Source organism: Leopardus geoffroyi, chromosome D1 (genome assembly GCF_018350155.1).
Source record: "Leopardus geoffroyi isolate Oge1 chromosome D1, O.geoffroyi_Oge1_pat1.0, whole genome shotgun sequence".
NCBI lineage: Eukaryota > Metazoa > Chordata > Mammalia > Carnivora > Felidae > Leopardus > Leopardus geoffroyi.
The window spans coordinates 8641689-8656061 of NC_059329.1; the positions used below are offsets into that span (position 1 = coordinate 8641689).

Here is a 14373-nt window from a genome sequence, read left to right on the forward strand (position 1 = left end):
ACACCCTCTGGACGACCCACGGAAGGTTGTGCACGTGGCGGGTGGGTGTGGGGGTTTCATCAATGCCGGATGGATGATTTCAGAGGTTAAATGCCACTGTCACATTCAAGGTTGATTGGGTCAGCGGTCTTGCCGAAGGGGCATGCCAAAGTGCACCAAGGAAGACCTTGGAGTTTCTGAAAATGAATGTAAAATATAAAACGTCACCACTTCCCCAGCGATGCTGGAGTGATCCGGCCACAAGTATGTCGTCCATATTGCTTTATAATTACCTTCCGACCTTTACTGACTCTGACAGTTGTGAATCTTTTAAAAAAGGATTCGAGAATATTACCATTATGCAGTTGCCTAGAAACAGGGCCTAAAATACATCTGGCTTTAATAGAAGAGCTAAAATGAGTTTTCATTTTTTGGCATTGTCTCTCCCCACTCCTCCTCCCCCACACCCTCTCTCTCTTTTTTTTTTTTTTTTATCAACCCTGAATTGTAGTCGAATTTCCCTCTAATCCTTTCTGAACTGTCCAAAGCCAAGATACTTAACATAGGGAGCGTTTTTCCATCCCGGGAAGCTTTAGCAGCTCTGACTTGGCATTATGAAGCCTAATCCTTAGCCCACTTACACACCGCATGTGTGGAATCCGCGTTGTCAAATCACTCACCACTCTCCCTGAGTGAGAGCCTCTGCCAGCACTCCTGAGAATGCGAGGAGACGGTATCCGTCTCTTCATCAAGGCATGTTCTAGTGCCGCTTGCCAGATGGCTGCAAACATAATTTTTCTGACCCTTAAAAATTTCTATTCCCCACTCCCACCCTCCAGGACGCATCCTCTGTTTTCCTTCCACCCCACTTACCGTCGCGGCCTTCGGTCTACAGCTAGGGCGCAATGCAAACAAACACAAGCGCTCGTAACCTGATAAAAAGAGAGGGAAAAAATGTGAAAAAGAAGGAGAAGCAATATATTCCATTGTCCAACATCACCTCCAGACTGTCTTCCCAAATTTGCCTGATCCCGAGAACCACCTGAGGGCTTGTTAAAATGGCTCATTCGAAACCTCTCCTCCCGAGACTGGGATGCAGTAGGCCTGAGTTTGACCTTGGAAAGCAGCTTCTAATGATCGCCGTGCGTGATTTTTGTCAGGAGAGTGTAGGAAACGCACAGGCCAACACGGTAGAGCCTCGGCACCTTAGGACTGCAGACGAAGGTTCTGTGACCTTGCTTTGGATGCCACCATTTCTTGCTCACACTTTTGGTTCCAGACGTACCACCCACATGCACCCACCGTGGTGCCTGCCCCAGGGCCTTGCCTATGGCTCTGCACACCACCCTCCAGGCCGCACATCCCTCTTCACCGGGCTTCCCGTGCATTAAGACTCCGTTCAGGTGTCCCTGCGTTGTGTTTCTGAAGACCCTGCCCCAGCTTCTAACGCAGGAACGGCACCCGCCAAGATTGGTTACAGTTACTGGCTTACCTGCCCCCATCCCGCATTCTGCTTCGTCTAGTTCACCTCCACCTTGGAGTCCTCATTTGAATGCAAGGAATCTTGCAGGCTCTACATCTGTGGACGCCCGTCCGAGACTTCTGCCAGAAAGCCTGGCGTGTGGCGGGTGCTCCAGGATCCTTTACTGATCAGCCTCTGTCCACAACTGTGAGCTCCTTGAGAGCTGGGTCTTTCTCCTCAGCCACCCTAGCACCGCATTCTATGCCTGTCAGTTGAATAAGTTATTGAGAAATTTGACTTTATAAGCAGGGTTGGGTCCACTCAGGGCTCTCGGGAGAGCGGGGGATTAAGCACATGCAACTCCGCAAGGGAAAACAGGAGCCAAGTAGGGGTAAACCACAGAAAACTGTAAAAGGGGAGAGGGAAAAAAGGTAGGGTAGAAAGAAGAAGAGAGGCTGAGAGCACAGGCTTTGGGATGGGATAGGTGTGATTCAGAGACAGAGCTCGACTGCTTCCTAGAGATGGGACCTCAGGCAAGTGACTTTCATTCTCCGAGAGTCACGTCCTCAAGTGTAAAGTGGGGGTAAAGGTGACCGTTTGTTGAGCACTGTGCATCCATAGCTAGACGGCCGTCCTCTGAGAATACCACCCCATATACCCACCACCCACTTTCAACAAATACCAGCTCCTAGCGATCCCTGCTTCTTCTCTGACCTCAACCCCTGCCATCCCCCTCATCCCGCGCCCACCCCACACCCTGCTTCTTTTCAAGCAAACCCCAGATACAATTTCACGTCATCTGTCAATATATTTTATAACGTTTTGGCAGCTTCGTCTGCTGTTGTTTTAATAGGTAAGCAAACTTGGTTCCGGACAAGAAACACAGCGGAACACATTTGCCTGTTGTCGCCATCCTGTCTTTCGGCTTCTGACCCACCTTTCCCAGCCCCCTGATGAGCTGAAACCATGGGCTGCAAGTGACACTGGGGTTGGAGGAAGAGCAAGGCTAGCTAGGTACCCTGTTCGCCACCTGAGAAGGCCGGGCCAATGGGCAGCGTAATAGGAAACTCCTTGGCCTCGGCCTTGTGCGGACTGACTGCATCTGGATGCCTGCGATGACTACTCCGGGCCAGGACCAAGCCAGGGGCTCTCCCGGGACACGCCTGCCTCCACACCTGAAACTGTCCCCATGCCACACTGCCACAGCTGCTTAGCAGAAACCAGCATGCTTTCCTGGGGACTGTTCCAAGACCACCAAGACCCCTCTAGAACTGGTCTCCTTTAACAGCAAAGAACCACAAAACATTCTTGCCCAAAATATCACTTGATCCTGTCACATGAGGCTGTCATTTTGGCTCGCTGTCGAAAGTTCTTTGTATCCTCAAACTGTAAGAATTCTAAAACACCTGAGCTCTAAAGTGAGCTGACAACTGTCCTGAGTATCTTTCCTTCTTTTATTTTTGTAATTTTTAATTTTTATTTATTTTTGAGACAGAGCGCAAGCAGATATGGGGCAGAGAGACAGGGAGACACAGAATCCCAAGCAGGCTCCAGGCTCCGAGCTGTCAGCACAGAGCCCGATGCAAGGCTCGAACTCATGACCCGTGAGATCATGACTTGAGCCAAAGTCGGATGCTGAACTCTCTGAGCCACCCAGATGCCCTTATCTTTCCTTCCTTTAGACATGGATGCTTTTGCCATTCTGAGACTATTGTGCTGTTTAAAAATTCCTTTTCTTTTTTCCCAGAGCTCACATTGCTATTAAAGCAATTAGCTCTAAATGGATCGGGTCACTGCTGCTCCAAAAAAGGGAGCAGTCCTGTAAAAAAGGAAATATGGTCAAGCTGCAACGTCAAGTTCTCTCTGTACATGAATATCTGTTGCTCTTAAAGAGGACTCCCACCCTGATGGAGTCTCCTACATACTCCTTGTGGTCCCAGGAGGCAAATCTAGGTAAGCTTGGAGCCAGAGACAGCTCTCCTTCTTTATTCAGTTTTGGTGGTGTTGCTGATATTCCCATTTCACCGGAATTTCTGAGGGAGACAGTATGGTGTCACTGCTGCGCCAGATAGATACCACCTCCGGCCTTTCTGCGGAGGGAGGCTGCTCCTTCCTCCTTCGTGATGAGCTGGAGACTGCCCAGGGTGAGCAGGCAGGTACCACACTGCCTTCTCTTTGTTGCGGAGAGAAGTTTTGATGTCACCCCTCGGCGTGAACGGAGACCCTTCCATAAGCCTGTGAGGCGAAGCGTCCTCATCTGGGCTCTGCCTGAGGACTAGCGGAGGTTTCTGACCTCCACGTCTGCGCCTCAAAGCACAGTAAACACGTAGGGGACAAGGTTCTCATTTAGAGGGACTGCTGAAGTTCCGGTTTCGAGACCTCAGTAGTAAATTCACGGGAAGGCTGCTTCCACTACCTTTTGGGGATAGTTGTCGGAGTGGTGTCTGTGAGCTCAGTTTCACTTTTTGGTCAGACAAACCCAAGGCGAAAAAGGTGGCCCCAGGGGCTCCCCGCATTTTAGTTCACAGCAGCTGATGGCTGACAGCCCTGCTCCCCCCGATTCCACTTCGCATCAAGAGACTGTTTTTCTCAACCACGTTAAGAAGTTGACCGCGTTCATTGGCAAAGTTAACAGTAGCTGCCCTAACAGACAAACCCTAACTAAACCTCAGTGACTTAACACACCAAGACTTCGTTCCCATTTACATAAAACGCAGTGTGGGTCTGGCTGCCCCCCTCTGTCCTGTAGCAGGACCACCTGAAACAGGGGGACTCCCCAGGGAAGAAAAAGGACAGAGAAGGTGCCTGGCTCACAACCCATTGGCCAGAACCAGTCACATGACCCCAACCTAACTTCAAGGGAGGCTGGGAAACAAGAAATATTTGGGGAGCACTGATTTCCTTCTGTCACATTGACCATCGAATTCCATGATTTTCTGTTTCCCAGCAAGTCACTGACACAAATGTTGAGTAAGTTAAAGTCAGGACAAACGCCCTGAAGGTACCAGGAAGTACCTTCCTTCCTGTTTTTTGGTTCAGAAAGCACCAGTGTCCACACTGCAGGCTTCAGGTTAGGCTCTGGATCCTGGCAGGAGGACTTCCAGGGAATGCCCGGGCCCTGTCCTAAAGGAGGTTCAGGGCAAGGTGAATGCTTTCCTTTGCAAGTAACCAAAATCATTCCTAGAAAGAAGGGGCGAGGAACATAGGCCAAGATGGTTCTTTTTTAGGGGGCTGTAGTTTACATGCTCATTTTGCTCCTCTGTTGAGGGAGCGTTCCAAGTCCTCGCTGGAGGATGCATTTTGTCATTCCGTGGCTTAGTTCCTAATGGACGCAAGGAAGGCAGTAGCTATAGAAAGTCCATCCCATGGCAAAGGAACTACTGAAAAATAAAACAGAATTCTTGTCCTATGAACGGCCTTTACCCTGGCTGACCTAGAGACTGTGCAATTGAGACTGGCCACATAAAAAAGTACAGACAGGGAAAAATTTTGCAACTGTCAGAAGTCAGCAGTCTTTTCCACGTCTTGAGAAGCAGGTAGAGACAGGTGAGCCTCGAACCTGGTGCAACTCTGTGTGAGTGATCACTAAGAGGCATGTGTCCTCCAAGGATACACCAGAATCTTGGAGGGATGATGGGTAGGAGGATGCAGGATGTTTATATCAATCAATGTATCAGAAAGGGACTTATATTTAAAAAGAAGGAAAGAAAAACGGGAGGAGAAAGAAAGAGAAAGACTTCCCTAACTTCATAGCTGGCAACCTTTCAAACCTGGGTATGATTATAAGGTGGCGGAGTGCACACATATCATTAGTTGTCAGGAAAATGAGGTGCGATCCAGTACTATAGGGCCTCATATCATGTGGAGTAGAGGTGAACAGATTTTCTGAAGTGCTATGGCTAGACTTACGCCACTTGTATCATTCCGGATCTGAGGTGACATGGTGAGGGGGCTTGCTTTTTCCTGGAAAGGGGTTTTCTGTCTACGACCCTGCTGTCACTAGAAGCACTGTCAGCCCTTGAGATCTAGGTAGTAACTTTCTAGAACATACTACCATACTAACATAACATAATAACATTAGTTTTACTGCCTGTGGAGGTCCACTGGAAAATTTCTACCAATTCTTAGGGACTCACCCTCCTGTAGTCCTACACATAGGGAAATGCAAAGGATCTAGAATAGCCAAAACAATCTGGAGAAGAACAAAGTTTGAGAACTTATACTGCCTTAGTTCAAGATGTATTATACATCTACAGTAATCAAGATGTTGTGATACTGGTACAAAGACAGCTATACGGATCGATGAAACAGAATACAGAATTCAAAGGCAGACGTCACGCATATATGGTCAGTTGATTTTGACAGAAGCACAAAGGCGATTTGGTGGAAGAAGGATGATTTTCAACCAATGGTGCTGGAACAATTGGTGTCCATATGCAAAAATATGATCTGTGGTCCATACTTTCTCTGTGAACAAACATGAACTTGAATTGGATTATAGATTTAAATGTAAAAGCTAGAAATATAAAATTTCTAGATGAAAGCATAGGAGAGTACCTTTGGGACCTTGAGTTAGGCAAAGATTTTTCAGCTTTGACACCAAAAGCACAACCCATAAAAGAAAACAATTGTACTGCCTCCAAATTAAGAACTTTTTCTTTAAAAGATACAGTGAATAGAATGAAAAGTCGATCCACAGACTGGAAGCAAGTATTTGGAAATCACATATCTGATAAAGGACTTATGTCCAAATTTATAAATAAATCCTAGACTCCATAAAACAACTCAATAAAAAAACGGAAATACCATAACAGACACTTCATCAGGGAAAAAAGTAAGTGCATGAAGAGATGCTCAACATAATTTATTACAAAAATGTCAATCAAAATCAATGAAGCACTACTACACATCTTTCAAATCTTAAAAATTTAAAAGACTGACCATACAAGTGTTGGTGAGGACGTGGAAGAATCAGAATTCTCATAATTTCTGGTCCAACGACTTTGGAAAACAATTTCTTAAAAAAGTTAATACAGGACCCAGCCATTCCAGTCTTAGGGAAATGAAAGCATAATTCATACTATGAATTTTCAGAGTACTTTTATGTGTAATAATCCCAAATTGGAAACAACCGGAATGTTCAACAGGCGAATGATAAAAATTTTTGATATATCGATGTAAAGGAATACTTCCCAGAAATAAAAAGGAGTAACTACCGATATGCACTAAAACATGAATGAATCTCAAAATAATTACACTGAGTGAAAGACACTAGACAAAAAAAGAGTACAACGGTATGATTTTGTTTACATGAAATTCTAGAAAATGCAAACTAATCTATAGTGATAGAAAAAAGATCTGTGGTTGTCTGGGTGGCTGGGGATTATAGAATGGCATGATGAAACTTTGGGGGTGATTGTGGTGATGGTTTTAACCTATCAAATGGTATACTATAAGTATGTAGTTTACGTCAATTATACCTCCCTCAATAAAGCTGTTGTTAAAAACCCATTGTAGACATTCCTGTTCTCCAAAGTCCTGTTTTAAGCTTCCCCACAACTGAGGAGTTCTTCTCTTGGCCTTTCCCACATCATTCTTTGACTCTTTTCTCCTCTCCTCTGTTCTTTCTTTCCATCCACTTTCTTTTGCTTCAACCATAAATTTCTTTCCTTGTCTCATACTGAGCACTCTGCCCTCATCTCTGAACTCTGAACCTATGATTCCAGCTCAGACGTGAGCCCTTGGCCTTACTACCCATCTTGTGGTGGTTCAAAGCCCGGGTTCTGAAGCCAAAGTGCATGGATTCACAGGCTCTCCTCTCCCACTTTCTAGCTTGGAACTTCAGTAAGTTCCTCACTTTCTCTACACCCAAGTGTCTTTAAATGCAAAATGGCGGTGAAATCAACAGTACTCTTCTTAAAGATTTGCTATGAGGGTCAAATGAGTTAATAAATACAGAACACTTAGAATGATACTTGGCATCTAGTCACTATTCAATACATGTTAGCTGTTATTATTACTTCTTTCATTATTAGTATTATTCTGTTGTTGTTCTAAGTTGAGACAATTCTTCCCTTGAGAGGAATTACAATAAAGAAGAAGTTATATAAACTATTATCTATCCACCTAGTGGAATATTACACATACCTTTAAAAATGATCCTTCCTGGGGCACCTGGGTGGCTCAGTCAATTAAGCATCTGACTCTCGATCTCAGCTCAGGTCATGATCTCATGGTTCATGACATTGAGCCCCCTGTGGGGCTCTGTGCTGACAGCATGCACCCTGCTTGGGATCCTCTCTCTCTAACTCTCCCACGCGTGGCACTCTCTCTCTCTCTCTCAAAATAAATAAATTAATTAAAAAAAATCCTTCCCATGAGTCTATAACAATTTGGGGGAAATACTTGATAAACCAAAACAGAGTAGGCTTCATAATCATACATTGTAATCTCAATTACACTCAAGAGTCCAAATGAAAATTAGGCAGAAAATTATGAATGAAAAGACTTCTACTGAAATGTTAACAAGTGTCATTTTTCATAATGGAAAAAAATGCTTTCTTTTTTTTTTTTTTTAAAGAGTCCTCTAGTTACTAGTGAAAACCTCTTCGGTGGGTGGGGGCTGTGCACACAGTATGCTTTTTGTAGTTAACTTCTTATCCAGCCACACCCTTTGCAGGAAACAGCGCACTGTGACTGCGGGAGGAAGACTGGGTTAGAGAGGGAGGGAGAAGAGAGAGAAGAGGTAAGTGAAAGAGAAGGAGGACACTGTAGGGAAGACGGGAGATGCCAAGGACATGTTTGCTTTCCGGCTGCATCTGGAACCAGAGGCGTTCGTTGCCATGCCTCCCCCTCGTGTTGGCATGTCCAACCAGCCTACTGCTGAAACTCACCCCGATGCCATCTTATGTGGAGACCCCTAACGTGGAGGCCCAGTTCTGCCATGGTGCCCACTGCCGTGTTTTGGCTTGAGGTCTGAGCCTGTAGGAAAGGGTATTGCTCATTCACGATGATAATCGCAGAGACCATGATTAAATTACTAATAAGCTGCACAAATCACTTCTTGATCTTCCATCCCAAGCAGAAATTCAACTTTTGTCACGCTGACAAAATTCCCACCCTAGTTTATGCTTAGTTATCCATATTTAACTGCAGAGAGAAGACAACCTTCCCCTTTTCTCCTTTCCTCATTTTCTCTTCCTTTGTGCACAATTTCTGGGGTGAGTAATTTGTTTTTGTGATCACATGTAACTCATGAGATAAGGCAATGCCAGCAGTTATCTAAGTTCTTGGGTGCTGGGTTCTCTGCCATTTGGAGGGGTTGGTAATTTTAGCCGAATGCCTCTCTTCGTCATACTAATTAGACCCTCAGCACTGCGGGTGGAGTACACGGGTCATGAACTCACGTCCAAGAGTTCTGCCAGGGACTGCAAGTGTCCAACTGCTGTCTGCCTACAGTACCTGCAAGGTTAGGAAACTGGATTTGGCCCTAACGCCCATGGCACCCTTTCACTTTCACTCAAGAGATCAAGAACATAGAGCTACCATTATATAGGCTGTAGGCTAGGAAATGTGGCCTCACGCTTTGAGGGAGCCAACTGATAAAAAATATTTGGAGCATTCCCATGGGGCAGCCTGGTTATAAACCATCCAAAACACTGCTGGTGGCCAGCCCAAGCTATGCCTGCCTCGTCTGCCTGAGGGCAGCTCAGGTCCAGCTGGAGTGAGAAGGTCCAGGCCGGGGAGAGGGTGTTCCTGGTTCACCAGTATGCCACCACACCAAAGAGAGGTCAACACTGAGGGCCATCCGAAACCACACGTTTTTTAACAAAGTTACTTTAATTTTGTCTAATTGTTAAAGCATGAAGGCACATTGTTGTACTGGAAAATACGGAAAGAAAGAAGAAATCATAAAACAATATTCTGGGGTATTTTCTTTCAAGAATATGGATTGCCCTTTTTTACATAGTTGAGCACATATGATGTATCTGACTTTTACGTCCCACTTTTATTACTTTATATAACAGGAGTATTCTTATATCGTGTTGAGAATACTTTGCACTCATCAGTCTTAACGGTTATTTACTATTTTCTCCTCCTGTAGTTTCTTTAGCCTTTCCTCTATGGCTGGACATTTAGGTTATTTACTATTTCTCAGTATTATGAATACTACAGCAATGATTACCTTTAATGACAGAACTCTTTCATATTTCTGGCAATTTTTTTTTAGTATAGAATACCAAAAGAGAAAGCTAGGACCGAAAATAATAAAAATGGCTTCCACGTATTAAGTATGTACTATGTGCCAAGCAATTTATATTCATTAGATAACTTAATTCTTCTAACCCTGCAAGATTTGTATTATTATTTTTATTTTACAGATAAAGGAAGGCTTAGAGAATCACATACTCATTAAGTGGCAACACTGGGATTCAAATGCTGGTTGGTCTAATTCTAAGATGTATTTGTGATGGTTAATTTTATGTGTCAGCTTCGCTGGGCCACAGCACCCAGATATTTGGTCAAATATTTTTCTGGATGATTCTGTTAAGGGTGTTCTTGCATAAGGTTTACATCTAAATTGGCGGACTCTGAGTAAAGCCCACTTGTCCTTTATAATGTGGGTGGGTCACATCTAATCAGTTGAAGGCCTGAATAGGAAAAGAAAAAAAAAAAAAAAAAAAACTGACTTCCCCAAGTGAGGGAATTCTGACTTGAACTGCAACCCCTGGCTCTTTCCTGGGTCTCCACACTGATGAGCTCTGGGCTTGAACTGAAGCATTGGCTCTTCTTTGGGTCTCCAGCCTGCTGGACCACCCTGTAGACTTTGGACTTGCCAGCCTCCATAATTGTGTGAGTCAATCCTTAAAATAAGTCCCTTTGTGTATGTATATACATGCACATTCTATCAATTGTGTTTCTCTGGAGAACCCTGACTGATAGAACATTCTCTCATTAGAATATTTTTAAAGTTTTTCAGTTATTTTCAAATTGCATCTCAAAAGGCTTAACAATGAATATTCCCCCCGCAGCAGTGTATGAGAGGACACGAACCAACAATTCACAAAGAGGAGAAATAGAGTGCATGAGTACTGGTCTCACTCACACCATCTGGCATTCATCTTTTAAAAATCCCATATAGGGGCGCCTGGGTGGCTCAGTTGGTTAAGTGTCTGACTTCAAGTCAGGTCATGATCTCATGGTTCGAGGGTTCGAGCCTCTGTGCTGACAGCTCAGTGCCTGGAACCTGCTTCAGATTTTGTCTCCCTCTCTCTCTTCCCTCTACCCCCCTCCCCCCCGCCCCGCCATGCTCTCTGTCTCTCTTTCAAAAATAAATAAATATTTTAAAAATGTTTAAATCCTATTTATATACTAGATTAAAAAGGACATTTCAGTGTTGCTTGAATCACATTTTCTTTTCCTGATTAAAGTAATCAAGTATTTCTTTATAAAAATTTTTTTAAACAGATGAATATTTACATATATTTTTTTCTGTGTTTCTATTTTTAAGGATTGAGTTTTAACACTGAAATTTCTGGAGTTTATTCTCATATATAGTATATGATGAAGATTTGCTTTGGTTTCTTCCAGAATGGCTCATATATGGATCTAATCCTTTTTATATTGTCTAATCTGCTGGGCTGTGGTTTTTCTCATCTACACCATGAGAGGGTAGAATTAGAAGTGGTTCTCAACTCTTACTGAACGTTAGAATCACCTGAGGTACTTTTTAATTTTTTTTTAATGTTTATTTTTGACAGAGAGAGAGAGAGAGAGAGAGAGAAAGACAAAACATGAGCGGGGGAGGGCAGAGAGAGAGGGAGACACAGAATCTGAAGCAGGCTCCAGGCTCTGAGCTGTCAGCACAGAGCCCAACGCGGGGCTCAAACTCATAGACCATGCACGAGATCATGACCTGAGCCAAAGTTGGCCGCTCTACCGACTGAGCCACCCAGGCGCCCCACCTGAGGTACTTTTTAAAAGCATAGTTGCTTGGGCGACTAGAGTTTTTGTTTCAGCTGGGCTAGAGTCTGAATTAGAATTTTTTTTTCTTCTCTTTTCTGGTCTTTTTTTTTTTTTTTTTTTTTTTTTTTTTGATGGGGAAAGAGGGAGAGAGTAGGCAAGCAAGCATACTTGGGAGGGAGGGGCAGAGACACAGACAGAGAGAGAGAGAGAGAGAGAGAGAGAGAGATTGAGAATTCCAAGCAGGATCCACACTGCCAGCTCAGAACCTGATGTGGGGCTTGATTCCCCAAACTGTAAGATCATGACCTGAGCTGAAATCAAGAGTCGGATGCTTAACCTACTGAGCCACCCAGGCACCTCTTTTCTGTTTTTTTTTTTTTCTTCCATTGTTGAATGTGTAGCCAGGTTTGAGAATGACTGAGCCACACGACCACTGAGGTCATTTCACCTCTAAAATCCAGATTTGATGTGAAACCACTGTGATACCTAGGGGCCCCTGCTCTCCAAGCTGGTGGAGTTTGGAGAACGTGTGGGAGGGACAGGGAATGCCCTTCTCCCCTTCCCTGCTCCCTGTGCACACCTCCCAGAGGGTGCTGGTCCATGAGGACACAGGCCCAGCTCCGCTCCCCTTGAGGGCTTCCAAGTGTGGAATCCAATGATTCCTCAGACCTGGATTTCTACAAACACTTTGTCCAAAAGAAATCAGTAGCGGAGGAAAGCCTTGTATGTTTCCTGAGGGTAAAAATCAGGCTCCGGTTGATTTTGCTACTAATTTTGGACCCACTGCCTGTCCTTGTCCAGCTCTGTAATCCAGAGATTGTCCCCGGTCCAGTATTTCTGCCGGCTCTTGCCCTCACTCATCTCAACCGAGACACTGGCTCCTTGGGAAGTGGTGTGCAAGATTGGCTGCACATAAGACCCCCTGGGAAGCTACAAAAATGCTGATGCTCGGGCCCTACCCCTGTCCATTCTGAACTGACTAGTCTCAAGGGAGGCTAAAAGCATCCGTAGTTTCACATTTCTCAGGTGTGGTCAGATGGGAGCTCCAGGGTCTGGCAGATGGTGGTTGAACTCAGGCTGCATGTAGAGAGAAAAATATTCCTGAGAAAGAAAATCCTAGTCAAATTAATGTTTGTTTTTGGCAACAAGGGAAAGGGAGATGAAGTAGGGGGCCTAGTGTGGACAAACCTCAACGAAGGGCCCTCCTAAGTCTGCAAACAGCAGGGCACAGGCTCCTCCCTTCCCCACGGCACATCCTCTCCATGCATGTCTGCTCCAGGATATGGGGTGGGGTGGGTGGGGAGGCAGGTCCGGTGGACAGATCAGGTCTGCTCGCCCATAGACTGTGGGGGCAGGGTCTGGAAGTGGGGAACCGCAGGACGATTTCTGCCCGATTACCACCTGCCCCAATCCTTGGGCTGGGCAGACAGCCTGATTCACTCCTCACTTCTCTTACTGCCCCCAGCTTCTACCCGTGAGAGTGTGGCCCCTGAAAAGAGTTCCTGAAAGGGAAGTGCCTGGCATTACCTGTTTTGGCATTCACAGAAGAGGTCAGCAAATCTTCAAAGAGGCAGGTTTTTCCTTCAAACGCCCTTGAAAAGCTGTTCCAGTGCCTTGCTAACAGTTTGCACCGTAGCCAAAGACTTCACGGACTGCTTTTCCAACTCGGGAGAGGATTTCCTTAACTTTAGAAAAGCAGGAATGAGCTACTGCCAAGGCAACCAATAGGCAACCATAGCATTTGGCCTCTTCCACGTTAGTCGTGCCCAAGGCAATTGGAGGGGTCACAGGGAGGAGGGAATCAGCCCTTCTCAGTAGCTAGTCTCTGCTTCCATCAGACCACTTCCCTTCCGCTCTTCAGGTAAAGGCAGTTTATTCCATCTGACAGCTGGCTCTGCCGCTGTGGTGCAAACAGGCCATTTCCTCTTTCATCTCACAGTCTGAGACAGCTCCCTTACTAACTGCACACGCTGATTCGGGGAAAGGGAGCCTTAAAACAGGTTTTCAGGGAAGTTCACACCAATCGGTCTTTCCCATCCGCAGTTCATGGATAACGGCAATAGCCTGGCCTCTCTGCCTCCCATCTTTGCTTTCCTACAACACATGCTCCTCACAGCTCAGCCGGTGATCATATCATGTCACACACACCACCTCCTCCCCTCTCCCCACACCGCCGCCTGCTTAATTTCCATTAGTGGGTTTAAAAATCCAATCAGGATAAAATCCAAGCTCCTTAGGAGGGAGGCCCACGAGGCCCTGTGACCTCAGGCCTCGCTGGATCCCAGCCTCAGCTTATACAAGTCTCCCCGGCTAGCCCATTCATACCTTCCTTTCTGTTCCTGGTGATCCTGGTTTGACCGTTTTCATCCAGTCCTGCCTGCCTCTGTTGATCTGAGCGCTGGTGATGCTTCAGGCTCACACTTTTCTCGAAACAGATTAACTCTTATGTAGATTCTCAGGCACTTCCTGGAAAAATCCTATATTGACAGATATGCCCAAGTCTGTAAGATGACACAAAAATCTGGCCTTAACCATTAGATCATCTGGTAATGGGAAAGAAGGGAACAAACGGGAGGCTTGGGGCAGAGGAAACTGCAGAAACTGGGTGCACAACAGATAAGGGGAGTTACTGAAATTATACTATTGTGACATTTAGTCACTGTATGTGAAATGGTACAATATTAATTCCAGGTAGACTGATAAGAAGCCATATTATCATCCCCTACAGCAACCACTTAAATATATACCACAAAGAAATACAGGTAAAAAATCAACAGAGGAAATAAAATAGAATATGAAAAGCATTATGTTAATTAAAAATTAAGAAGACAGGATGGGGCGCCTGGGTGGCGCAGTCGGTTAAGCGTCCAACTTCAGCCAGGTCACGATCTCGCGGTCCGTGAGTTCGAGCCCCGCGTCGGGCTCTGGGCTGATGGCTCAGAGCCTGGAGCCTGTTTCCGATTCTG

At 45.3% G+C, this 14373-nt stretch overlaps 1 long non-coding RNA gene across 1 annotated transcript; it reads right to left on the reverse strand.

The window, feature by feature from the left end:
- Nucleotides 1-1040: 1040 nt before the first annotated feature.
- LOC123600624 lies at nucleotides 1041-13083 on the reverse strand. The gene is made up of 3 exons (XR_006713707.1): nucleotides 12935-13083; nucleotides 5780-5908; nucleotides 1041-1706 (listed from the first exon to the last, which is right to left on the reverse strand). It is a non-coding gene; the product is annotated as an uncharacterized LOC123600624 (long non-coding RNA).
- Nucleotides 13084-14373: the final 1290 nt, after the last annotated feature.